The following is a 25,488-nucleotide window of genomic DNA, read 5'->3' as shown; positions in this document are numbered from 1 at the left end:
CAAAGTGGTGTGAAACACAAAATTCCTCTTGAAAAAAAAAAGGGCAGGATCAGGCCCAGAGAAGGTCAGAATCTGCTGTCTGGACTACACCACATTCCCTTCATTTACTCTCCGGGTGCATTTCTGTAACACTTTGGAAGGGTGCTCCTTGTCCTGCTGCTGTCAGCTGGGGAGGTTGTTTGTTTTCCTCAGCATTTTATTTTTGTACATTATTATTAATTAATTTTTTGCGGCCTTAAGTGTAACTGTTTTGAAAGTAGCAGACCCCGAAATTCATTAAATGTGTGAAATGACAGGAGAAAAAGTGTGAAATTGTAACAGTCTGTTTGGGGCTGATTAATAGAAATTTCTCCTGACAATCCCCGGGCCCTTCTGGGGGTCACTGGAACAGAGCAGCTGTAAAGACAGCAGGAGCGATTTAGAAGCTGCCCGATGGGGGCTGTGCAGATTTCGGAACAAGTGGGGAGAGTCCCATGCCCTTGTTCAGGCCAGTGGGAGATGATTGGCCACCACGGTGTCACGTTAACATGCAGATTAGCCGGAAAGGTGCTCCCACCAGCCTCAAAACGGTTATTTTGCTGGAAGAGAGGTTATTGTTGTTACAACTGCTTTCAGTCCCCTAGCAATGTCACTTTTAAAGCTGTTTCTGCTGCATTGTCGCATCTTGCTGGCTGTGCTTCTGCTAAAGAATGAAGTGCTAGCAAGGCAAAAGCCCTGTGGTGGAAAGCATATACCATCATGGTGAGGCCGGAGGGAGATTGTTTCACTTTCTGTCCTCCTCAGTGGCTGGAGAGTCACCAGTCAGGGCCTGAGCTGGGGCTGGACATGGTGCTTGGGCTGCTGCTGCGTGAAGCCCTCAGTGGTGAAGGCAGCCAGCACCAAGGACCAGGGAGGTCGGACGCCTGAGCCTGTGAGGAGGAATATTTCCCTGGCTCCCATCAGGCACCCCAACCTGAACTGCTGACTTTTTTTCTTCTGCTTTTTTTTTTAAGCAGCTCTATGTAGCCAAATGCTTTCACCCTAAGCAAGATACAAAAGAAAACATCAAAGTAAATGTCCCCACACTGACATAAGGCTAGAATAATGGTGACCTAGTAGCTAAAGACTGGGACGAATACTGAAAGTAATTCACTCCCCTCCATAACAATGGGGCATGTGTGACAATGATATATACCAGGAGGCGAGGAGAGCCACTTTTGTTGGGTAGCGATACCCCACAAACCCAATTGTAGGGAGATCAATACTGTCATAGGACAATCATCAAAGACCATCAGCTCATCATATTTTCATACCATAAGCAGCTCAAGGCGCCGGGGCTGCCTCTCCGGCAGAAAGCCCTGCACGGAAATTTGAAGGGTGTGAAATCGACATGATTAATAATTATAGTTATTAGCACATGTACCAGCTGCTCATGTATGGCTTAGCCTGTGATTTATGGGGCCATAAATGCCCATATCTGCTTCTGACGCAGAAAGGAGAAGGGCACGCAGTCATGGGCAGAAATCATCGTCCCTGGTGCCAGGAGCTTTCCTCCCCCCACCCCTGACAAAATTAAAACAACAACAAAAATGGGCCAAAAAGTCACCGCTGCTCCACAGCAATGGAAGGAGCCCTTTTGTTCACATGTCTGCCTTAACAGCGGCTGAAACCTGTCTGCTCAATGTCCCCAAAGCCTTTGAAGTTTGGATCCCAGCTAACAAGGGCTAGAGTTTTCCCTCCCCCATGCAACTTCATGCTGTTGCCAGGCTGCAAACAATCACCATACATATTACAGATGAAACTACGAGGACCAACAACAGAAGAAGCAAAAACTAATTGTCTAGGTGCCAGAAGTTAAAGCTTTTGTTTCCAAATGTAATTTGATTCTCCTTTCTTTCGCCTCCCCCCCAACCTCACCATCCATTTACAGCGTGGTTCATCACAGAAAATTATTTTATTTTGACACAATCTAAAAAAATGGTTTAAAATGGCCGCACACACAATATCGTCACCCTCTCCCAGTAGATATGACAGTGCATTAACTCTTCTGAGGTTATTCTTGACTTCTGAAGATTTCATGGCTTTTTCCCCGTTCCAGAATAAGAAAACCTGGTTAGCACTGCAGAGGAGAATCACAACCTACCACTGCCCGTGAATGTGCAGAAATGAAGCAGAGAGCTGCACACCTATTTTTCCATAACATTCATAGCAATGGACTAGCCGCCTCTTGTTCTCAAGCAGAAGCTGAAGTCACTGTTCTGTCCTAGGGGTGCTGTTTCCAGCCTGCACTGAAGTCACTAGTAAAGCTGCACCCCTCTTCTGGATCAGGTGGCAGCAGAGTGCATGGCAAACAGACCAAATGTGTCCCTGCTACATCTTGTGAAATCTTGTGAGCTACATCATTTCATGAAGCCTGCTGATCTCACACTGACCTGGTGGTCTATAAACTTCAGTGAGATGAAGAATTTCCTGAACAATGAAGATGAATGCAACTAAGAAAACAACGCAGCACAGTAATGCATCTCAGGGGCTAAAATGATAACAAGATACTGAAACAGCCTCCGACAAACACTGGAGTTGGGATGTAAGAAGGGAGAGAAAAGGGCGTTATGGCACCATATTTTCTATCTCTTCCATTCTACAAAACACTGACCAAATTATGTAACAGGATAACAGCAAATACACTGCCATGTCAAAAGGATTACCTGAATTATTCCGCTTTTAAATGGAAACCATGTAGTTCCCACAGTTCAAGGTGGAGGAAAGACCAATGTTAATAAAATAACTTAGTAGAAATAATTTATTCAGTGAATCTCATAGAATTGATTTCTATTTCTTTTCCTTTGAGAAACAGTACTTTGGGCCAAAAAATTGATCTGTGTTCATGTAAAAGGCTTTCCTTTTTCCTGGACATATTCTAGGGGAAGAAAACATTTTTCGTATTTAAAACAATTGTTTTCCATTGAAAAGCTGTTTTAGTGAGAAAAACTGACCAGCCTTTAAATGAAGTTATTTGACATGTTCATAGCATGCTCACCTATTGCACCCTTCAAAGATCTTGTGAGTTTTCTCCTCTATGTATCTGTTGGCCCCTGTGCATGCTCAGGAAGGCTTGGTTTTTGAAGTGCAAGATACCAGTGATTAATATGGATCCCTAGTGTTGCCCGTTTCCCCATGTATTGCTGATCTGTATCCTAACCAAGAAGATTTTAGTTTCTTAAGATTTAAATGGCCCTCCATGACATTGGATAATGACCCAGCTATAGCCAAACACGAGCTGTGCTCAGCTCAGACACAGTCACATGTGTCAGCTCAGACACATGAATAACTGGGTGAAATATGAGGGCCTGCGAGCAGGGGTCAGACTAAGTCATCTAATGCTTCTTTTTCATCTTCTGTTGCATGAATCTGGGAGCGTCCCACAGTGAGACCACAGATGTGGGTGCTGCATCGGGTGGAGATGCCAGGCTGGGTTCAGATGGAGCATCTCCAGCGCCTGCAGCAGGATTTCTGAGCTCACCAGTAAAGCCAGCAAGGGGATGGCTGGTGCACACCACCAACAATGCCAGGGTCCAGCACAGCTACATGCAGAGCCCACCAGCTTTTGATGTCTTTGGGGAGAAGCAGCATTTTCTCTCTGGACTCAAACACCCACAGCTGGTTCTGATCTGATGTGATTTGTTGACTGTTTTTTTTTTCAATCATCCCATTCTTCTACAATAACCCTAAAAAACCACTTTGCACAAAGTTACCTTGTGTGCGTACGTGCATGTGTACGTATACATGTAAAACAGAAAGCTATGGAGACATAAAGCAGATTCTCAACTGCTTCACGTAATCCACCTCACGGGCTTTTGGCAAAGAGACCAGTGCCATGGGTACTTTATATTGTCACCTTGGATATCGAAGGTAGATGGAGGCTGCAGATTCTTCCCTCTTCATATTATATGAGTGTGTGTTGAGACGCGATCAGATTTTTTTCTCCAGATATGTGTATATCTACCTATAAACCTGGAGACATCTATGTGTAGTTTTACCTACATTTTAAGTATCAAAAATTTCTTAAATATCCAGTTATACTGGAATATTCCATCCCATCAGCCATCTTATTTTTTTGGGAGGATAAAAGTCATCAGCAAATATGAGTTTACTGACTTTTATATGGAGTTTATGCATAGAAGCATGTAAATATATAAACATCTGTGTTCATCCATGTCTGCTTTGTATGTGTGTATATGTAACACATACAATTTCTCCACTGAAAAGCTGAGATAAAAAGTAAATGTAGTGACAAAGAAATATCCTATTCAGGTAAGGTAAGGTAAGTTAACATATATTCTCACAGAAACTGTGAATTATGAACTACAAGTGTTTTTGCTATTTGTTATATTTAGGATGTAACCCAAAGGGAGATAATAGAGAAGAAATGTTAAAATGAGCAGAAAAGGTTAACTGCTGGTTGTATTCAATCACGTAATTAAAATGTCACAAAAGCTTTTTCCCTGTTATATTCATTCACATATGGCCTCTTTAGATTTAACTCTCAAGCAATATAACAATATGCATTACTTCACTGAAGCGACACTGATTTTCATAGATGATAATCGAATAGACTGAAAAATTTTTGTTCTTATGCAAAATAAGTGATTTTACAACATGCTGAGAATATCTATTATAAGGGCAAAGGAGGGAAAGTGGGAAGGGAACCTCACTGCTGTGAGGAAGAACAAGATCTCTTTCACTTTCTAACAAACAAGAAATAATGCCAAGGTCTCATAATAGGTCTGTAACCTGTATGCGCAGCACAGCCACCAATGTAGCAGGATAATGAAGGACAGCCTGTGAAATAACTGTGGCTTCTGGCTATTTTGCCTGATTTCATAACAGTGCTGTATCAGACAAACTGAAGGATATTTCCTGGAGTTACGATTTTATGTGGTGTTTAGAAAAAAATGAGGAAGTATGTGACTACCTTAGCAAAAGTATCCTGAATAAAGGAAGAGAGAATCAGGTGACAGAATGGCCAAGGGATTCCACGAGGCAATTGTCTAGTAGAAACTGTATATGTTTATATGTAAATATGTATGTGCACAAGCATGTGTGTGTCTATGCATGTGTATGCATATTTGAGTATATGCTGATCTGTGTGAGTGCAAATGATCTGCCCTCTTTCAATAAGCTCTTGGGTTACCTTTAGGATGAATGATGAAATGAGTCATCTCTACATGACTTTAGTATTCCTCCCTTCTTGACTGTCTTGTCTGGAGCCTTTGCTGTGCTCCATCCAAACAGCTACACTGTGGAAGTTGTCCTCTTGCATCCCTCTGCCTCTTCCAAGCATAGAAGTTCTCAAATTTTTTGTTCAACTTTTTTTCTCCTGGACTCATCAGGAGCCCAGAAGGAGATCGGGGAATTCAGCACTTGTTTTAAGGTGGGCCAGACAGGATTCAGAATTTGTAGTGGAAGGAAAAGTTAGTAAGAGTTTTTAATAAATATTTTCATTATCAGAAGATAAAGTCAATAAAATTTCAAAACAGTTATAGTGGCCAATGGGACCCTGGTTGCCTATGTGAAGGGATATTACAGAAAATTTATTGGATTTAAAGAAAGTGGGGAGAGGCATTGCTTCCAGAAAAAGAGCTGGAAAATTACAGGTCGTGGCCTGACAGGGGGATATAGTCAGAAGTAACTGTAGACAGAAAAAGTCTAAACATCACTGCCGGAAAACTGAAGTCTGCAAGGAGCATTTATAGCAATTCAACACCAATCATAACTATTTAACTAGTTCAATAATATGTTACCCAGCTAGTCTGCAATTTTCCTAAAGAACAGTTATGCAGAAATGGGCATCTGCTCAGATCACCCAATTCAAAACAAACCATTTGCATAATAAATATTTGCAGAGGAGCAAGTGGGTGGGATTTAGGCGAGTGCACAGATGAACATAAAAATCAAATACAGCTAGAAAGAAACTAAGCTTAATTACTGGAGGAAAACAAAACAAAGCAAAGCCCCCATATTTCTTCAACTACTTTAAAAAATCAGTGCAAATATCTCTAAGACATTCATTTGCCTCTTTCCAGGGTCATCATTTTCTTTCTGTTCCTCACTGACTAATAAAAATGGCTTGTTCCAGCACCCTGCACTATTTCATTTGCAAAGAAATAGTTTGAGAGTATACATGTGTGCTCCTGTGGGTACGCAGGGAGGTGAGGGTGGATGGCAAAATGCCAGGGTCTACAGCACTGTTTCCAAATAAAGTCTGCTTCACAATGACACTTGAGTTAAAAAATAGCTATGGCTTTTTTAACATCAGAAGTTTGCCCAGAAATGAGTCTTGCTTGAGTCTCAGCATGTGTTGTGGGAAATTCAGTGGTACTTTTTACTTTCCATGGTCTCATTCCAGCTGCAATTTGTCCATCATTAATGTGACTGAAAACTTACTGCATTATATCCTCTAAATGAATTACCAGTTTTTATCCTGTTTCCATAGTTAGTGATAGAGTAGTAATGGATGAAAATGAGTTAAAAATGGACTCACTTGTTGATTGTGGGCAGCTCAGAAAAGCCTGTGAAAGGGAGAGAATTGAGAGGAGAATGTTAAAATGAGCAGAGACCTAGAAAAGGGGGAAAAACCCCAAAGAGTCAAAAAAAAACCCCTAAGACCCAGACATCTTTCCTGGAGCTTAAGACAAAGAAATTAAGTTGGAAGGATGCGGGAGAGAAAAGGAGTACGAGTAGCATGACAGCATAGCTAGGAAAAATCATTGTGGTGAGAACCTTGGCATGTTCCCAGCATGAAGAAACTTGAACATTTAATCCAAGCACATTCTTCATGGGGCTTCTGCCTCTCTTAGCAGCACAGAAGCTCATCCATGGTGAGGAGGGTGTAAGAGCAAGGTCTCTCTGTGTGACCTCTGCATGGCAATATGTAATGGTGACATATTAAATATGACTAATATTTTCTTCAGAACCGAGTTTACAAAAATACATGATCAGCTGTGGTCAGCAAACAAGACCATAATGTGGTGTCTATCACAGCACAAACAGTGTATTAATGGAGCCATTAATCACCATCAAAACTGTATTAGGAGTGAAGATAGCCAAAGAGAGCTTAACTGACAGCAAGTGGCCATAAACCTGTCCAAAAACTAATTTGATTACCATCATACCAGCATCTGTGCCACTTATGAGGGTTCATTTTTTTGATGAAATTAAGTAGACAAGTCGTTCATGCGTATAATAGACATCTAAATCACGGTAAACATGTTGCTGGCAAGAGAAGTAGTTAAAGAAAGTGGGAGATTGCTTTGCAGGTGAAATTTCAGGCAAAATGCACTGCCAGTGTCACAACAGTTGGTTAGAAAACCGTTGTCAAACTCATCTTGCCAAGCTGTGAGTGAGAAATGTTTTGGATCCACATTCAACAGAATAAACGCTGCTGAAAGTCAGGGGATGTTGGGAGCCTCTAGCTATTTACAAGAAGGACGGCTTTTGCCAATATAAACTCTTGCTCTTTATCGGCAATAAATATTCCCTACAAACAATCTGTTTTATTCATAGACAGTTGGACCCATTATGTTTTGGTCTTGACAGACGGGACAGTAGGATGCTGCATTTAAATGACACAGACTGTATAGGAATGTATTTCCAGATGATGACTGAGCCTGGAGCTTCCACATAAATCAGGGGAGGAAAATTATTCTGTAAGAAATATGCTCAGATTTCAACCTCATAAATACAGAGAGAAACCAAATTTTCAGGGATTCTTAACTTTTATGTGAGCATTTTAATGATCGTTTTAGGCAGCTACCAAGAAATTCACATTTACTATTAGCAATGTTAATGCACATGAGAAGTCTCTCAGGAAAGTAAAGATAAGTTGTCCCATCTACACATAACTAAGAGGCTCAAGTCTGAAAAGATCTCCATTTTGGAGGTCAGGATAATTGGATTTTCTGGCAGAAAAAAACTGTCCATTTGCCAAAATGAATTTAAACTAAAAATCACAGTTTTCCCACTTGCTTTACCATGCCGTCGATATAGGTAGAGGTGAATATGTAGCTGCACACAGAGTCACCACTGGAAGGAAGGGATAAGAGCTTGTAGCTCAAACAAGAAAGTATTTGAAAGCCAAGTGGGCACGTGAAAATATGCCTGCTTTAATTTTCCACCTTTAAATAGACTTAACACAGTTGGTGACCTTGGGCCACTTCAAATGTATCCCACGTAGGTTCTGTACATATGCTGAATGCATAATATAATTGAATATGGAACAGGAAGGGGATCAGTCCCTGGAGAGGGAGATTGTTTCTTCAACCTAGACAGTAATGATAGAGTGAGTGACATTTATCTCCGGTCCTTTTATGAATCACTGAGACGCAAACAGTGAACACCTTGCCTTTGCTGTGAGCTATGCCTCAAGCCATGGGAAGCTGCCTGCCATTCACAAGCCAATGCCTTGTAGGCAGCTCCATCTTACCTGAGTTCGCAGATGGGCCATTCCCCAGGTGGGTCTGGCAAAACACTTCTCATTAATCATTGCTTAAAGCCCTCTCAGTGGGAAGACCTCAGGTTAGACATCATTTGGAAACAAATTGGGTGAAAAATAGCTCTGACAATAAGGAGCCCACACAGAATTCCCCTGTGAGAGCTTCAGCGGTGTGAAAACAGACTCTTCCAGGACACTAAATGATCTGTCAGTTAGCAAATGACATTATAATCCAGTTTTATGCCACAGACAAATCAAAGCTTTTGCTGCACTTCCTCATTTTTTCCTCTATTCCCCCCCCCTTTACCCCCTTTAAAGTGACTGAATATTTGAGTTAGAGGAGGAAAGAAAAGGATCTGCTACAGAATTTACAAAACATACTTTTTTTTTTTCTTTCTTTTTTTTTTTTTTTTTTTTTTCCAGTAAGGTGAAATAGTATCAGACTTTCCATGTTAAGTGATAGAGAGGAAACAAAGTATCTCAGAAAGGAGGCAGAGTGTTTTGGTCTGTGATTCAGGAAAGAGAGACTGACATTTCTATTCTTTGCCCTGTTTGATTGTGCTCCCAGTCCCTTTCGACTATCCCTTCCACTTTTATGGGCTGAGATACTGATTCTGCACACACCTAACTTTCTGGAGGCAATGGACTTAGTGACACGCTTAAAATAAAAGCTGTGCTTATGTACTCTGTTTGAATCAGGGCTGTAATAGCAACCACACAGTTGCTCATCTTATAGGCAATGAACTGGGACTCCTACCTGTACAACACTCTAGAGACTTGAACTATTTACACAGTGAAAGTAACCTCAGAGAAAAGATAAAAGTAAGACAGTTAAAGGAAGTAATTCTGCTTTGTTCAGAACACATTGCAGATATTTCCCAAGCGTAACTGTCCTGAAACAGAAAGAAGTGAACCCCAAATCCATTTCCAGACAGATAACCAAGTTGCAAACACTTCCAAAGGACAAACCCTAAGTCTCGCAGTGTTGTCTTGTTGCCCCTCTTCTCTTTCTGCCATCATTAACAGCAGAAACCCACCCACAATCTACCAGATGCATCACAATGACTGGCAGGCTTCCCAAGCTCTCCATTTGAGCCTGATGCTAGCCAAAGGGTGCAGTTGTTCTCAGCCCTTCCTGGCAGTGGGGTTCCCTCTTCACCTCCAGTTTAGGTGCATGCACTGAAGTCCTGCTGGAGTAATTTTGAAAACGAAGCTTTAAAATGTGGCATGGCCTCAAGTGCTTTTCTGAATGGAGGCCACAGTAGCTATTACAAAGCAAAATCCTTGTGCACTCAGTGGTCCTGGATAGCCTAGTTATCCCCTGTTAAATGATAGTATTCATTTTCAAGTGCTGACACTTCATGTCAGTGGTAATTCTGGGTCCTCAGAAGCATTAAGTGTTGACCGACTCAAGTAAACTTAAAAACTATGTTTCTTCTCTGCCTCCAGCATTGCTTCTTTCCTGAAGTACTCCCAAAGGTTAAATAGACCCAGGGTATGGACAACAAAAAAAGGGAGATGAGTGTGCAGCATAATTTACTCAAACTGAACAGAGAAGCAGAGCATAATGTGGGGCAAGTCAGACGTCCTTCACTGAAAGAGTATAGCCCAGCTACCACACAGAGGCATGGTCACAAGCAAACCCCACTGTAACAAAGGGCTGAAATGTAAACAGTAATTGTTAAAACTCAGGTTTTCCTTCTTGATGATGGCTCATACTGACTTATCTACATGAATGCCTGTCTACATATGACACTAGAAAGGGTTAAGGGATGACTTTTTAATGAGTTCCAGCTATGACACCCAGTGCCCTTGCATGATGTAAGAAGGTTTTTTTGAAGTCTCTCCACTGACAGCCCAAACACAACAGGTTTTGGAGTTTGGATAATGGAAATCTACAGCAGTCTGAATCCAGGCAGGCCACTATCAACTGGGGATCATCACCACATGGCAGTTATACCAAATATTTTAAGACTCGGGGACTGTGTAACAACCTGTTGAGGTTTGATCCCTTGCTTTTGCCTTCCCACTGAAATGTCCCCAGAGACCTCTCTGTCAGCTTTTTGTCTGGAATGAATCAGTGCCTTCTGCCTACTATCCCTACAGGCTGTCTCAGGTTTCTTATCCAGGAGTTCAACATAGACTTCAAAGATTGGTTGGCCCCAAATACTGAATTAATTTTTCTTTCAGTGAGGTTCATCCAGAACATGGGTGAGGGAATCAGTGTGGTCCATGCTGGAGTTCTTCTCTGAGTCCTACTTGTCAGTACCCTTTGCCCAGAGCATGCCAGAATGGCCCCCAGCATGAATGTTTGCTAAGAAGTGAGAACAATGTCAATTATTTAGCAAACACACAGCCCATCTGTATATTCCTTCTTGCTCTAGGCACCATCTTTGCACCACGAACAGCCTCGCTGAAATCAAGCTTAAAATTGACAGTGTTTCCATGGCATATTGCTGTCAGATTTCCAATAATGGCCTCAAGGTGTTGAGAAAAGGATACTGATCCAGCACTCATCCCAACTCAATATGTTTGCACCTCTCTGCTGGCCTCTGGAAATGGCGGGGACGCAGCCAGCCTCACTCATCACGCAGAATTAGTGAGCGTGTGAGTGTCTTCGCATGGCAGCCCTGCACAGCAGTCAGCAAGTAAGAAGATTTATTGCTTTATTTGACACTCTGTTATTCACTAACTGAGCATGACACATCTGGGACTAGGAACCATCTATTTGACATCAATGAGCCTTTTTTGCATTGATTGAGTTTATCCAGTTCATGCCCAGAATACAACCGGGGTAAGGAAAGATTCCCAAAATGGGCTGGAATGGGAGCTCCTGGTTTTATTTTTTTCCAGGAGAATGAATATGATGAGCAAATGACCTCATATGTTACAGAGCAAGGAGAGGTGATGTCAGTCACTTCAGCATCATCCTTCTTGTCACAAGACACCATAATGATGAGAAACCATATCTTTAATGCTGATAGACTGGTGGGGAAGCACAGATCAAAATAGCATATAAATAATAACAGCAAAGTCTGGGGTCTGAGTGAAATTAAATTATTTGCCCAGCCCATAGATGAGACCATGGACATGAGTTGCACCGCTCAGAATAAGATTTTCCATGTGTGCTCTGCAAAGCTGGGAACAACAACAGCCCACAATTGCTTTTTCCCCTCCCTAACTGATGGGACAAGTCAACCCACATGCACAGGACCCCAACTTGCTCTGAACTAGATATAAAATATGAAAAATCAGGAAAATCTTACCAATATTACACAGAGCCTATATCAAGCTCTGAATGCACTTTGGTTGCATAGGGAGCTTGGGCTACCACTGGGCTAATGAAGTAAGTGACCCTTTATATGACGATGCAACGCTGACAGACAAACGCCTCACTGTTTGGGCGTTAAATCAGAACCCTTCCTAAACACTTCAAACACTCCCACAACACCCAGATGGAGAGCTCATGATTCTTAAACGGAACATTTCGATTTTTTTCTTAGTTGTAATTACTCCCAAGTCTGTAACTAAACTGTACCCTATGCTGGTTATTCCAAGACCTTTTTATTGCTGCTATTTTGCAGATTTTAAAAGGGAATTTGATCAGCAGGTGAATTTAACCTGGAGTTGCAGCTCTTTTTAGTCACCCCATCATGAAGAACATTCCCCCTCCTTTATCTGTAGATGTTGATATAGCAATATATAACCAAATAATTTTGTATAGAAATTATAAACAGGAAAAGGAGAGAAGCAAGTCCTTTGTCAATAGTAAAATATGTCAGTAATCAATCTCCTGTTTTAAATCAACCAGTGCCGCTTTTTGTTTGGAGTGCACTTAGTACTCATCAAAGCCATCAGGATGGCAGCATTGTCAGGCAGAGCTGGCCTGTGACTGTGCTTCAAGGACTGAAGGAGCCAAGACATATGGGCAACCAAGTCAGCTTCCCAAAAAGTCAGCAACGTCCTCCTCTGTCATCTGATCTGCTTTTTATTGGGGAACTAATCTCATCTCTTTATAAACCAGTTCCTCCCTTTAGCAGACCTACACCCTCCCAGCAGCTTGCAGAAATAACACTGGAGGTTTCTAATACACAAATACTCAAATCCCAGCCATGGTTCAGCCATGTTGTCTCTCTGAGGCAGGTCTTACCAGAGCTACTCACTCAGGCTTTGTCACTCTAGAAATACCATATCAGATCACACACCAGCTCTGTCTAGTCTATTATTGGTGAGGATTGGGATTTCTTACTTTTCCTTTATCAATTATCTTTCTAAAACAGGCAATCCCAGACTTTTTTATCTCCTTATCATTTGTTTTGTTATAAAACCAGGTCCCAGCACTGGTCTTGATACTATTCTTGTCGGTTTTTGATTGCACCTTAATATTGTTTCTGTGATTGTAGTTGCACGTTGATATTTTACCTCTAATACATCTAATAATTTTTCCTTTATTAAACTTCACAATTCTTGGCACCACAATTCTTTTGCCAATATGCTATGTGTTGTCTTGCTTGGGTCTTTAGTTTGAAATTATCTACAAAGGAAAATTATAGAAGAATCATTAGGTTTACCTCATTTATACAAATGAAGTTTTACTTCATTTACTTCATCTATACAAATTAAGTTTTAATTTCAGATTTGTTTTTTCTAATTATAAGGCATAATATGGCACAACACAGCATTTGAAGACAAATCTTTATTTTTTTAAAGAAAATCTATTCAAATGCAGTGTGGATAATTTATTTCCCAATCATTCAAATGGAGCACTGGCAGAAATTTTCTTTCTCCAGATTTTTTCTAAATTGAATTTATTGGATTTTGTGAGATATTTTAGTTTGTGGAGAACTCTTTAGTCCCAGCACCAGTGTTTCTCCAACTAGCTTTACAATATGAAACATGAAGTGCATAACCTCAGGAGAGACCATCATTAGCTTGTATCAGAATGACAAAATGCCATTTATTCTTTGCTTCCTGTCTCTCAGCAATATTTTTCATTCCTAATTTTCAGATTCTTTCATAACATTTTATGCCAGGCCATATGGAAAGTCTGACTGTATTAGATCAAGGAGCTCTCCATTATCTTTTATGATGTTGACACATTCAAATGATGATATGTGCTGGACCATTTTTGTATCTGTGAATTGCTATCTCATTAAAAAAAAAAAAAAACCACACTATGAGAAGTAGAAGGTTTCAACAAGCTTCTTGCATAAGCAGTGAGGTTTCTAAAAAAGCTTTTTATACATGCTAGTTCATTTTTATGGTTGGTGGACTTCATTTAAGTGGAACCCACTGCCTTTTAGGCACACTGAATATCTGTGCACTGGACCACTTTCTGGCTGGGGACCTCCAGTTCTTGCAGTTTGGGAAAGCTGTGAAGCTCTATTTTAACCCATGAAGTTCCATGTCTGTTCCAAAGACAATAGAAAAATTCTCATATGCATGAAACAACCTTTGCAAATGTCAAAATCCCCCTCATCTTTTCCACTCATCTTTGTCCTTGGAAAACAGCACAGCCAGGGAAGACCTAGCTGCGATAACTTCAGTTAGCAAGCAGTGAAGCTTGTTGGAAAGATAGCTTTCCTACCAGTTTGTGTAATTAAGGCAGTCAGTAAGGACTGTATCATTTTTGAGTTTAGGCTACTCCCAGAAATTCAGGAACCATCATAAACTAAATCCCAAATCCTGATCAGGGACAAAGCAGCAGAGTGTCTCTGAAGGGAAAGGAGCTGCATCCTGGAAGGATACAGATAGCCCACAGCAGGGAGCGCAGACACCAAATGGAGGTATAGAGAGTATTTGCAGGCTGTTTTGAGATACAGACACCTTAGCAAGCAGGCACTGAGATTACTGGGTAGCACAATAAGCTCTCATTGGAGCATTTAAACTGGAGGTGAGAAAAAGGTACTCATTGTATACGGAGAAACACCTCCTCTGTGTTAAAACACAGTTCCTAGAGGAAATTTAAATGCTAGCAAACTCTGGCACATATCACCACATACAGGGACAAAGTCACATGTGTAACAACCTACCCCACCCCCAATTGCGTGTTTTTTTAGAGTACAAATGTAAAACAAGAAGGATTTGTATGGAGGAGAGAAACATGACATGACCTTCCACAACTTCTACCTAGAAGTGACTGTTTACTTGTGACATTTTTGTCTGGTTGCACCTGTGATGAGGTGATTCTCTTCTGCTTTCATTAAGTGTGAAGATGTTTGATTCCTGAGGAATTATGGGAGAATTCTCATCTTTTTCATAGCTCACAACCAAATTCAAGTCACAAAGGATGCTACTACCAGTCTTCACAGTCTGTTTTTATTGTCCTTTTCATGGCCAGCAGAGCAAAAACTAAAGCCAGACTGGCACAGCATTGTAGCTGACTAGAAGGTGTTCAGGTGGACAGCAGAGAAAACATAGCATTGCCACACCTCTGCTGCTTTCATGCTTCTGTTTGTTGGTTCACATCAAGAAGACCAGTAAGAATAGAGTCTGGTAAATCACCACAGCAATAAAGATCAGAGAGGACAGGCGTCTCAGGGAAAGGAGATGACTTTTTCTCAGTATGTTTTGCTGGAGTCAACAGAAAGACAGAACTCCCATGGGCTCTGAGGCACACATCAAGTTAGCAGAAGTTGTAAATCAGCAAAATCAGTGAAATTCTGCATTTGGAGTAAGTCCAGCACAGACTGAAAGTTGTTATACATAGACATGGAGCCAAACTGGGGTTTTTTAAATCCTCTCAGTTAATCTTCACTGCTTCGGGTTTGCCTTCAAGTTTCCCATCCTTCAGGGGATTCCTACCAGTTCCTTCTTAAACAAAACCAGCACAACTGAGAACAAATAAAATGGTTATCACCTCTTACAGTCATATAAAGTTCCTAATCTAGTGTCACACCATTTACATGAGGTAAGTAATACCAGAGCTTCACTTTAAGGAACATGAGATTTGCAAAGGACTAAAAATTCATCTTTCTTCATGCAAGCTAAATATGTAAATAAATAGAAATAGAGTCTTCATTGACATTCACCTGATTGCTTGAAACAGGAAGGAGCAAGCCTGTTCGGAAAATTTGGTAAACATTCTTAGTTCTCTTCCACATCACTCAGGAAACAAGGGAAGCTATTTCAACACAAGACTCATTCAACTGCTTAGCACATTTTCTTGATTCGGTGGTTTCCTTTAGAAAGATTGTAAAAGAAAAATTGCAGCCAAAGTGGTAAACCCCCCAGATTTTAAGATGCTTTTGCATTGTATGATCAAAGTAAGGTTCATAAAGAAGTATCGCACGGTCTTGACATCTAGTGCAAATCAATGCAGAGAGTCCATGTCATGTCTATGCAGGATCTCAGATGCAAATTAGATAAAACATTTCATGGAGCAGAATATACCCTGAAACTTACGGAAACTCTGGAAAGTCTAATGAAATGCTAACAAAACAGCCTCATAAGTATCTCATTCCCACAAAACCAGATGCAGAGAGGGCTGTTGCTGAGAATCACGGTGTGTGAGAGCCATACAAAAGCAAATTTATTTGACTGAGAAGAATGTATCTGTCCCTCTATCCATAAATGTCTGAATGGATGAGCTTTCTATGCTCATACCTGAGACCTCTCTCTCTCTTACCGTACTCTCTCAAATATTACCATCGATCTGTCACAACAGAAGTGATCCATTTTTTACTTCAGGGAGGGATTAAATCAAATTGTAGTTCATATTGATCAAAACCCTAAAGCTGCATTGCTGCTGTAATTAGGGTGATCCTGCGGTATGTGAACCCGGATAAACCTGCTCATGAGCTAAGAGATTATAAATAAGAAGCCTATGAAAGCAATCTTAGGCAGTAGAAGAGTTTCAAGAGATAAAATCTCAAGAGAGGTATTTCTTTGGAAAGAAAAGTAATTTCAGTTAGATTAGCTAGTCCTGTTGCTCTCCACATCTCTCTTTTCTTTTGGGATATAGAAATGGCTTTCAGAAGGCTTGTACACAAGTGGCAATCACTGGGAGTAAGGCAGTCATTCCTGTATTAACTACCAAGCAAAACCATTTTGGGTTATGGCTGGTGTGAAGCAAGGCTCACAAAACTGCCAGTGGGAGACAAAAGACTCACAGCTGTCCAAGGAACAGATCCTTAAGGTTCCTGCGCTTTAAGTATGCTCCTTTAATTCCTTTTGAATTGCATGCATTTATGCTAAAAGTCTTCTACAGACTGTTTTCACTGAGATAAATGTCTTTGACTCCGGACATGCTACATGAGAGAACTCAGAGTGTTAAAGCTATTAAGAATTAACCTATTTTTTCATGATGTTACATGATTAAAACATCAAACTAACTTCAATGCCTGAAATGTGTTAACTGTTGCTTTGTGTCTCCAGCTGTGCTGAGCCCAAATGCACTAAGTAGGGTGTAAATCTGTCCTTTGAGAATAATAATTAAGGGTTTTTTTAAAGGTATTTTTTTCTTTCCTATCACAGCATGGAAAATGACAGGCAGCAAAGAGCTAGGCAGAAGGGTTAACTCAGGATGCTGCTGGGCAGGGAAGGGTGGAAGTATTTGCATAGAATAGCATCTGGAATCTATATGTCCTCAAATACTTTGAGGGGGGAAGACGTTTTCCACATTCATTACAGCCTGGTAAGGAAGAGGAGAAAAGAAACAAGGGGGGATAGAAAAGGAACAGGGGACTCCTTTTGTATCTGTGTCCAATATGGTTTCTTTTGATTTTTCATTCTCCATAGTCAAGAGCTCCCCATGGGTTCTCATCTGTTACCCAGGCTTTGCCATACCTGCCTGCCTGTGTGAAAATGGCTCAGCTGCCGGCACTGGATGAGGCTAACAGATCACATCTATCTCTCTGGCATCTACTGAGCACACAGGGCTACAAGGATCAAGCCCTGGACAAGAGCACAAAAGCAGGTCTGTATAGAAGCAGCCAACCTTCTGCAACGTCCGCGGCTCATTGTGTGGACACCGGAGGTCAAAACTTGCCCGCATTCCTGCTTTCTTCACCCAGTTGTGTCTGTGTGTGTGCATGTGTTCTCATGTGTGTGTCAGAGTGTGAGCAAGAAGACAGTGCAAGGTTACACCACAGTGCTGTTCTACTTCATTTTGCACAGTAATTCACAGGATGAAAGACATTTCAAAAGCACTGGAAATGTACATACGAAAACAGAGACAGAGATGGAGATGCAGGTAGAGATAGAGACAGAGAGATACACCCTTGATAGTTTAAAATACAGTTATCTGGACAGCAAGTGCAGATTATATGGGGTTTCATGTTCTGATAGGTAGGTAGTAAGAGCTGTTTGGTTTTCTGAACTTGCATTCAGAAAGGGAAGGGGAAGAATCAAATTTAAAATTTAAATAAATAGAAATGTCTGCTGGGTGAAGATGGCTTTGTTGTCAGTAAGGGGGATAGGATGAAAAAATTCTGAGAAACTAGAGAAAAAATTCAAAGCACAGAAACAAGAGTATTAATGACAAGGATCAGGGAATGTATATTTGAAACGGGAAGGGAAAACTTCCAGTTCCGTGGAATAGTACCAAAGGGGGAAAAAATAATAGCAAAACATGAGAATATCTATTTTGATGGGTTCCCCTTTTATGTGAACTTAGATGAGTTCAGTAAAATGATGCATTTCCAATGATCAGTCATCAGTCCCCTTGAGAATTCACAAGTTGTTAGTTTGTAGTGTTTTCCAAACATAAGCAAATCAGCTAAACTGGAAAAATCAGAGAGAATGAATGCCTGGCATTTCAGAGCTTGAATTTATACCTGTAAGTTTTCATGCTACTTGGGCATCAGGGCTTCCTTTTTCCCTCTGGACAGCTCCTGCCTCCTTCCTGGAGGCATTTCATGTTCCCTCTTCCATTTGAGTTCCTGATCAGAGTCTTTTCCTGAACTTTCTGTTTCTGCAAGACATCCCTCTCTAGTCATCAATGAAAAATTCATCAAATAGTCCAAGGAGTTTGCTTTCTCAGTTTGGTACATTTTTTAACTACCTTTGATCATATTGTATCAGCAAAGAACTAAAGAGCTCATAAGCATGTTTTCCTTCAACTCTCCCTCCCATCCTCCTTTTCATTCACCTTCGTCCCTTCCCTTCCCTTCCCTTCCCTTCCCTTCCCTTCCCTTCCCTTCCCTTCCCTTCCCTTCCCTTCCCTTCCCTCCCCTCCTCTTTCTTTTTCTTTCTTTCTTTCTTTCTTTCTTTCTTTCTTTCTTTCTTTCTTTCTTTCTTTCTTTCTTTCTTTCTTTCTTTCTTTCTTTCTTTCTTTCTTTCTTTCTTTCTTTCTTTCTTTCTTTCTTTCTTTCTTTCTTTCTCCCCCTCCCTCCCTCACTTTCTGCAACCCCTCCTTTTTCTCCCTCCTTCCCTCTCTGCAACCCCTCCTTTTTCCTTCTTTTCCCACTGTCTCTATAGAGCTTTTCAGTCTCTGTAAACGAGCAACCGAAGAAAGATTTGCTGTCCCATTCGTTCCGCACTGCCCCCATAAAAAGCAAATATTTTCAGGTTGACTGAAAGTTTAACTTTGTTATTTTTTTTATTTTTAAAGAAAATCCAGCGTGACATGGCACGCGTTGGTGCCCTTGCCACTTAACAAATTACTTGTTTTTTTGACCTAAGTTAAATGCTGTGCAAATTTCCCTTGTCCATGTTTTCATTGTGTGCAGACTTCACTGATAAAGAATAAAGAGCTAACTTGTTGGAACTTTTTAACCAGAGCTTCCTTCATTCACAACAGATTTCTTTCGTTATGTCTTTAATGACACAAAAGCCTGGATTCTCAGCTGATACAAACTGGTCGTTGCAGGATAGCCCTCCACGAAGCTGTGCTGCTTTACACCAGTTGTCAGTGGCCTGGGACATTCAGGCAGGGCTCCAAGGTGCAGCAGGGTCTTCTTGCTTGGCACTTTGTTTCCCACCCCAGGGGACCAATGTGTTTTACCGAAATAAATCACCACCAAATGCTTCCTCACAAGCCACCAAAATGCCAGTTGCGCAGGTATTGATGAAAAACTGAAAGCTTTCATTGCAAACACAAAACCCAATTCAGCCTCTCACTGGCAAAGCCCAAGGGCTGATGTCCCTGCTGGCAGCCAGCAGCTGAGCCCAGTGAAGCCACTCCAAGGGCTGGAGCATCAGTGGGTGCAGGCTGCCATCCCTGCCCGTGCTGTGCTGGGAGCACCTGGGAGACAGGAGGCTCACTAATAGCCCCAGCACGCTGTCACATGGGTGACTCTGGCTTTGGGACAGGAGCTCCACCAGAGACACACAAAAAATGAGAGTGTCTTTCATGGTGCAGCTCTTCGCCTCCACCACAATAACTTAATTGCTGTACTTAATCCATTCGTCCACTCAGTCTTGAAAACTGAACTGGCTGCACATGGGCTCACCCCCTCCTGTTGACCCTCTTTTATTTTGTCTAACATGCCATTTAATTTTCAAAAGAGAGAAATAGTGTACAGTTATAAATCTCGTCTCTCTCCCCGCCCGGCCTGCAGGCCCTCTCTCCCTGCATGCTGCCAGTGATTTAGGGCAGTGGGTCAGCCTGCTCCACCACTGCTGGCGGGTGGTCCAGCACAGGGAGCAGAGCTGGGCAGCCCTAGGTGAGGCAGTCTCCTTCTGCGATGTAGTGGCAGCGTTTCATTGCTGACCCCTCGGAGACTCCTGTGACAGCCCTCCCTGTGACAGATTGCTGGCCCAACAATGAACCCTTTGCACCCTCCCATTACTCCTGCAACCTCAGCTTCCACCAAAATTGCATCTTCCTCACAATTTTCCTTGCTCAGGAGAAAGCAAAAAGCAAAATAAATAAGCACCTCTCATCTTTCTTAGGAACTGGACTCCTTCAACTTGGAAAGTCCAGGACTTTATACACACTTTTTTGTACTGCTGCATCTCAGAAATGTCCCTGCAAAGATGTTTTGGAATGGATAAATCATCTTGCTCTGTTTTTTTTTTTCTCATCCTCATACGACTTCCTTTCCAGAGACATAAGAAATAATCATTGCTTTAGAATACAAACCAGTCTTTTGTCCTGGTTTTGTGCCAGAACATGAGCAGATGAAATGGCACCTTATTTAGCAGTGCATCACTGCCTGTTTTTTATGAAAAGAGTCAAGGATTCTCCCAGGGGCACCTTCAAAGCCTGGACATATGGGCAGCCATGTGAGAATTTCCCTCACCATTCTGAATCAAAATTAATTTTGTGCACGTTGGACAAGAAATTACATTTATAGCATTTAAATTCTGCACCCAGCATTATCAGCTTTGGGCACCTCGAGAGGATCTGCAGTCACTGGAGGCAAAACACTGCAGGAGCAAGCACATGTCAAGAAGCTTGCTTCAGCAGTAATCATGGGGTCATTTCTGCTGGCCTCTCCCCCAGGTTTATGTGCTGTAACCCTCACTGTCATTTTCCTTTCCTGGGCCCTTTCTGGTGTCAGTCAAGGATGTCAGGGGTCTGCACTGGGAGAGTGGATGGGCTGGGGAGGAGGCTGTCTGTGAGCAGTGGTTAGGGCTGGCTGGAAACTGAATCTGTGGGACACAGAAGTGAAAATGTTTCAGGGGTGGTTTTGTGAGTTTTTTCACTCCCTTTCCAACCAACTGTGGTTGCTCTGAACTCTGTTATATAAAGACACAGGCAATTTATTATCCCAAGTTATTGGATTATCACTTGGGGTAATAATCAGTGCCCTCTTCTCTGTAACCAGTTAATCAGGTTCAAAGGGGTGGGAGGTGGAATTAACAAAAGACAAGACAGCAGACAGAGCACGTCTGTGCCCTGGCCACTGAAGAGTGTCTTCTTCAGAAGAGTGAGAGTGACCAAACCAATCACATATTAAATTGCTTACAATATCAGATTGTGTCTCTGAAGGGGAGTGTGCATTAGCAGAAAGAAAGTTGAATATAATAGTAAAAGCATTAAGATACCAGGGAAGGGTAGAGCGTTCACAAGACAAACTTCCTAGCCAGACAGCATTTTGAAAGGATGTGCATGGTGGTATAACACTTAAAGAAACATTAATTACAGTACTTGATATTTTCTTTCCTTCAAAGCCAACAGCAAAATAAGGCACTTATTTAAAATGAAAACAACAACAAACAAATAAAAACATCCCTTCAAAGGATAGCCAATCTGGGGGCTGTGTTGAGCTGGAAACAGCCTAAAGCCCCTGACAAAGGCTTCCATTCCCTCAAGCAACCTGCAAAAGGACATCTTCCAAAACAGCAAGTCTCAGTTTCTCCTGCAGAAGTTTCTTTTCATCCTGGATTGTGTGGAAGAGATTGACAACTTGTAGCTGTGCATACAGGCAGGGAGTGAAGCTCTTTATGTTAAACCCACTGATCTGACCTGTGCCTGAGGACACAGCACTGTCACACTCAGAGATGTGCCCGCAAGGCCAGCCAGGGTAAGGGAAGAGTCCTGAAAAGGACGTGACAGGTGAATGTTGAAGTGACAGCATCCCGCCCCTGGCCCGCCTGGGCTCGGTGTTGGTGCCAGGGGAGGCCTCCTGCATCTCTTATTAAATGAATCAGGAGTTCACATCTGTGTGCCAGCACCACTGGCAGCTCTGCACTGGCATGCCAGCAGTTCACCTCTGGAGTATGCCCTGAAAGATGGGCAATCTTTTGTTGACGTCAATTTTCAGTACTCTGCCCCACTCTTCTTAATCAAAATCACTTCAAAGACCCAAACCAGATTGATTCACATGTGAACACTATCCAAACTGTCTTCCGAGAGGGCAAATGACTTATCTTATGTTCCTTTGAACCCACTGTTGCCCGTTTACTTGTATTTACTTTGTGTGGCCTATGGCTGAACCATGGAAATTAGAAAACAAACTCCTATTCAGCAAGTCATGTCAAAGGTGACTGCTATGCCAGAGTCGACTGTGGGACAAACATTCCCCTGATCGGAGGCCTCTTCTGCAGTGCTGCTGTCTCCACAGTTACATACCTGTCTGCAGAAGCCTTTAGTTTATCTTGTCTATGCTGGAAGTCCTAGACGATGCCATCAATCTGAGAGATGAGAGGGATGCTCCTTTGACACTCGCACAATGGCTGCGGTGCAAGAGAAAGAAAATCAGCTCCCCTGCGAACCGCCTGCCTTTGAACTGTGCAGGGCGCGTCAGAGCCGTTGCCATCTTCACATCCAGGTCTTGTGAACTGTGGGGTGGAGTGGGAGAGGGCACCTTGTGCTTCTGTGGGGGCGCAGGGAGCTGTGAGCGCCACAAGGTGCCATGAAAACATGAAATGGCTCATACTTTTCCATCAGCATGAGTCAGTGGGGCTGGCTGGAGCAGACAGTGCAAACCTCCCACGGACATAGCAAGATGATGCAGTTTAAAACCTGTATCCCTAAAACTGTGTGCTTGCAGAAGCTGGTTAAGGACTCACATTCACTGTGAAGAGCAACTGAGTGGCAGCAATGGTGAGCAGGGACCCAAGCAGCAGCCCACAGCCCTCTGGGCTCTGCCCTTGGGCCCATTAGAAACCAGGTGGGCATCTCAGCATCTCTGCAGATGGTTAAACAGGCAACTTTGCTACCCCTGCAATGAAAACTGTAAAGTACCTAATGGCCTTGGGAAACAAATACTGTACTTTGGTAAATGAGATCTAAATGAAGCCATTATGCCAGAGTTTCAAGACAGAAAAATAATCCAAATATTTAACAATTTATCACAGACCTCTCTAAGCCATTTCTAATGGTCTTATTTGTGTCTCTTTACTGATCAGGTGACTTTTGAGACCTGTTGGCAAGACCACAATAATACAGCAGTACAACTTGTCAGCAAAACAGAATTTCCTGGGACTTCCTTACTCTTTTAAAGCCCTTAAAGGAGCTTTAAAAGTATTACAGGGCCATAAAATAGTTATTTTCCAGCTAACAGGCTACTGCTGAGTCAGTGCGGGAGAGTTGAAAGCAGTGATGCTGTATGGTATAACACAATCCCCCGAAGTATCTGAGCATCTCAGTGCACTTCAAGCCAAGATACTGCATTTGTGCCTCCTCACCACAGTGCTGATGAAAGTTCTCATTTGCTCCATCTTGCTAATCCTTCCAGCTCAATGTGGCTTGACTGTCCTGTGCACTGGAAAGCTGCAATGCAATAAACTTTACCCAGATCAGTCAACTACCTTTCACTGGTGCAGTAACAACCAGGACTGTTAGAAAAAATAAGGAGCCTGGTGACCATATGGTCACTCTACTATCCTCACAAAGTATGGTATAGCATCCAGTGCCTCAGCCTAGTGAAGTCAATATGAGACTGTGGAGTAAAATGTTAACCAGGAATAGAACGGCTATCACCAACTACTTTGTATGGATACAGTTCAAAGAGCAATCTGAATAGTAGGAGATATTTACATGTGAAAATGCACAAAGCAGATTAGGAAGCCCAGTTTGTCTGTTATAGAGGAGTATATTTGGCTCAGGATAATAATTTCCTCATCTTTGGCTATAATAGGTACGTGAGTCCTCATACCAGGAAACTACATATTGAATGCAAAAAGCTTTTAAGAACAGTGTCAAAACACATTTTAAATATTCATAAAATGAAACACTTCTTACATAAAGCCAAACATGCTGTGTCACAGAGATGTTGAGGTGTAGATACACTAAACTTGCATCAGGTTCCCTAATGCTTACAGATTTTATGCCCTAAACTGTAAAGCATATCAAAAACTACAAACGAAATGGTAGTAGGACACAGCACCATTCCAGCTTTGCTATTGTCCCATCTTTACATTGTTTTATGCATGGAGAGAGAGCAATTGGGAGAAAGAGAGAGAAAGAGAGAAAGAGAGAGAGAGAAAGAGAGAAAGAGGCAAAGAGGCAAAGAGGGAAAGAGGGAAAGAGAGAAAGAGGAAGAGAGGAAGAGAGGAAGAGAGGAAGAGAGGAAGAGGAAGAGAGAAAGAAAGAAAGAGAGAAAGAGAGAGAGAAAGAGAAAGAGAGAAAGAGAGAAAGAGAGAAAGAGAGAGAGAAAGAGAGAAAGAGAGAAAGAGAGAAAAAGAGAAAGAGAGAAAGAAAGAGAGAAAGAGAGAAAGAAAGAGAAAGAAAGAAAGAAAGAAAGAAAGAAAGAAAGAAAGAAAGAAAGAAAGAAAGAAAGAAAAAGAGAGAGAGAAAGAGAGAGAGAAAGAGAGAAAGAAAGAGAGAAAGAGAGAGAGAAAGAGAGAAAGAAAGAAAGAAAGAAAGAAAGAAAGAAAGAAAGAAAGAAAGAAAGAAAGAAAAGAAGAAAGAAAGAAAGAAAGAAAGAAAGAAAGAAAGAAAGAAAGAAAGAAAGAAAGAAAGAAAAAGAGAGAGAGAAAGAGAGAGAGAAAGAGAGAAAGAAAGAGAGAAAGAGAGAGAGAAAGAGAGAAAGAAAGAAAGAGAGAAAGAAAGAAAGAAAGAAAGAAAGAAAGAAAGAAAGAAAGAGAAAAAGAAAGAAGAAAGAAAGACCACTTGTGACTGGGAAGTGAGCTTTCAAAACTAGATTTTTTTTTATTCAGTTCACTTTTTCTTTTCTTTCTGGAAACGGACAAGGTTGGTGCCGCAATGGGTCTGCAAATTTCCCTCTGCAGAGCCCAGCTAGCAACTGGCCCTGCTTTTAGGGAACTGCTTGACTTTCCCCCTCATGCAAATACCTTTAAGAACAGCCACTTGCTTCAAGCAAAATCTGTTAGCCCCTCTCTGGTCCCACAGCCAGCCTTTGCACTGATGGCCTTAGGACATCAGAGGTTTGCAATGAAACTAGAAAGGGACCAAACATTATTGGGTTTCAAAGAGTTGAATGTGCCCACTTACTGCTACACTGTGCTTCCTAGAAGTCTTCCCAAGGCACAGAAGACCAGCCTAGGTCTAGGTTTTCTGCATATAAAGCATATGTATTTGGAGTTACAGCCATGAATTTCATAACTGATAGATCTCTGGGATTTCTACACAAAAGTGAGAATGTCAAAGTTTCCAGATGAATTAATTTATGAATTAGGAGTGAGCCCAGGCAGAGAGAGCCCTCCTTACTCTGACGGTTTCAGAT

The sequence above is a fragment of the Athene noctua genome, chromosome 1, assembly GCF_965140245.1.
Source record: "Athene noctua chromosome 1, bAthNoc1.hap1.1, whole genome shotgun sequence".
In the NCBI taxonomy this organism is placed as follows: domain Eukaryota; kingdom Metazoa; phylum Chordata; class Aves; order Strigiformes; family Strigidae; genus Athene; species Athene noctua.
Note: the sequence above shows the minus strand (reverse complement) of the source record.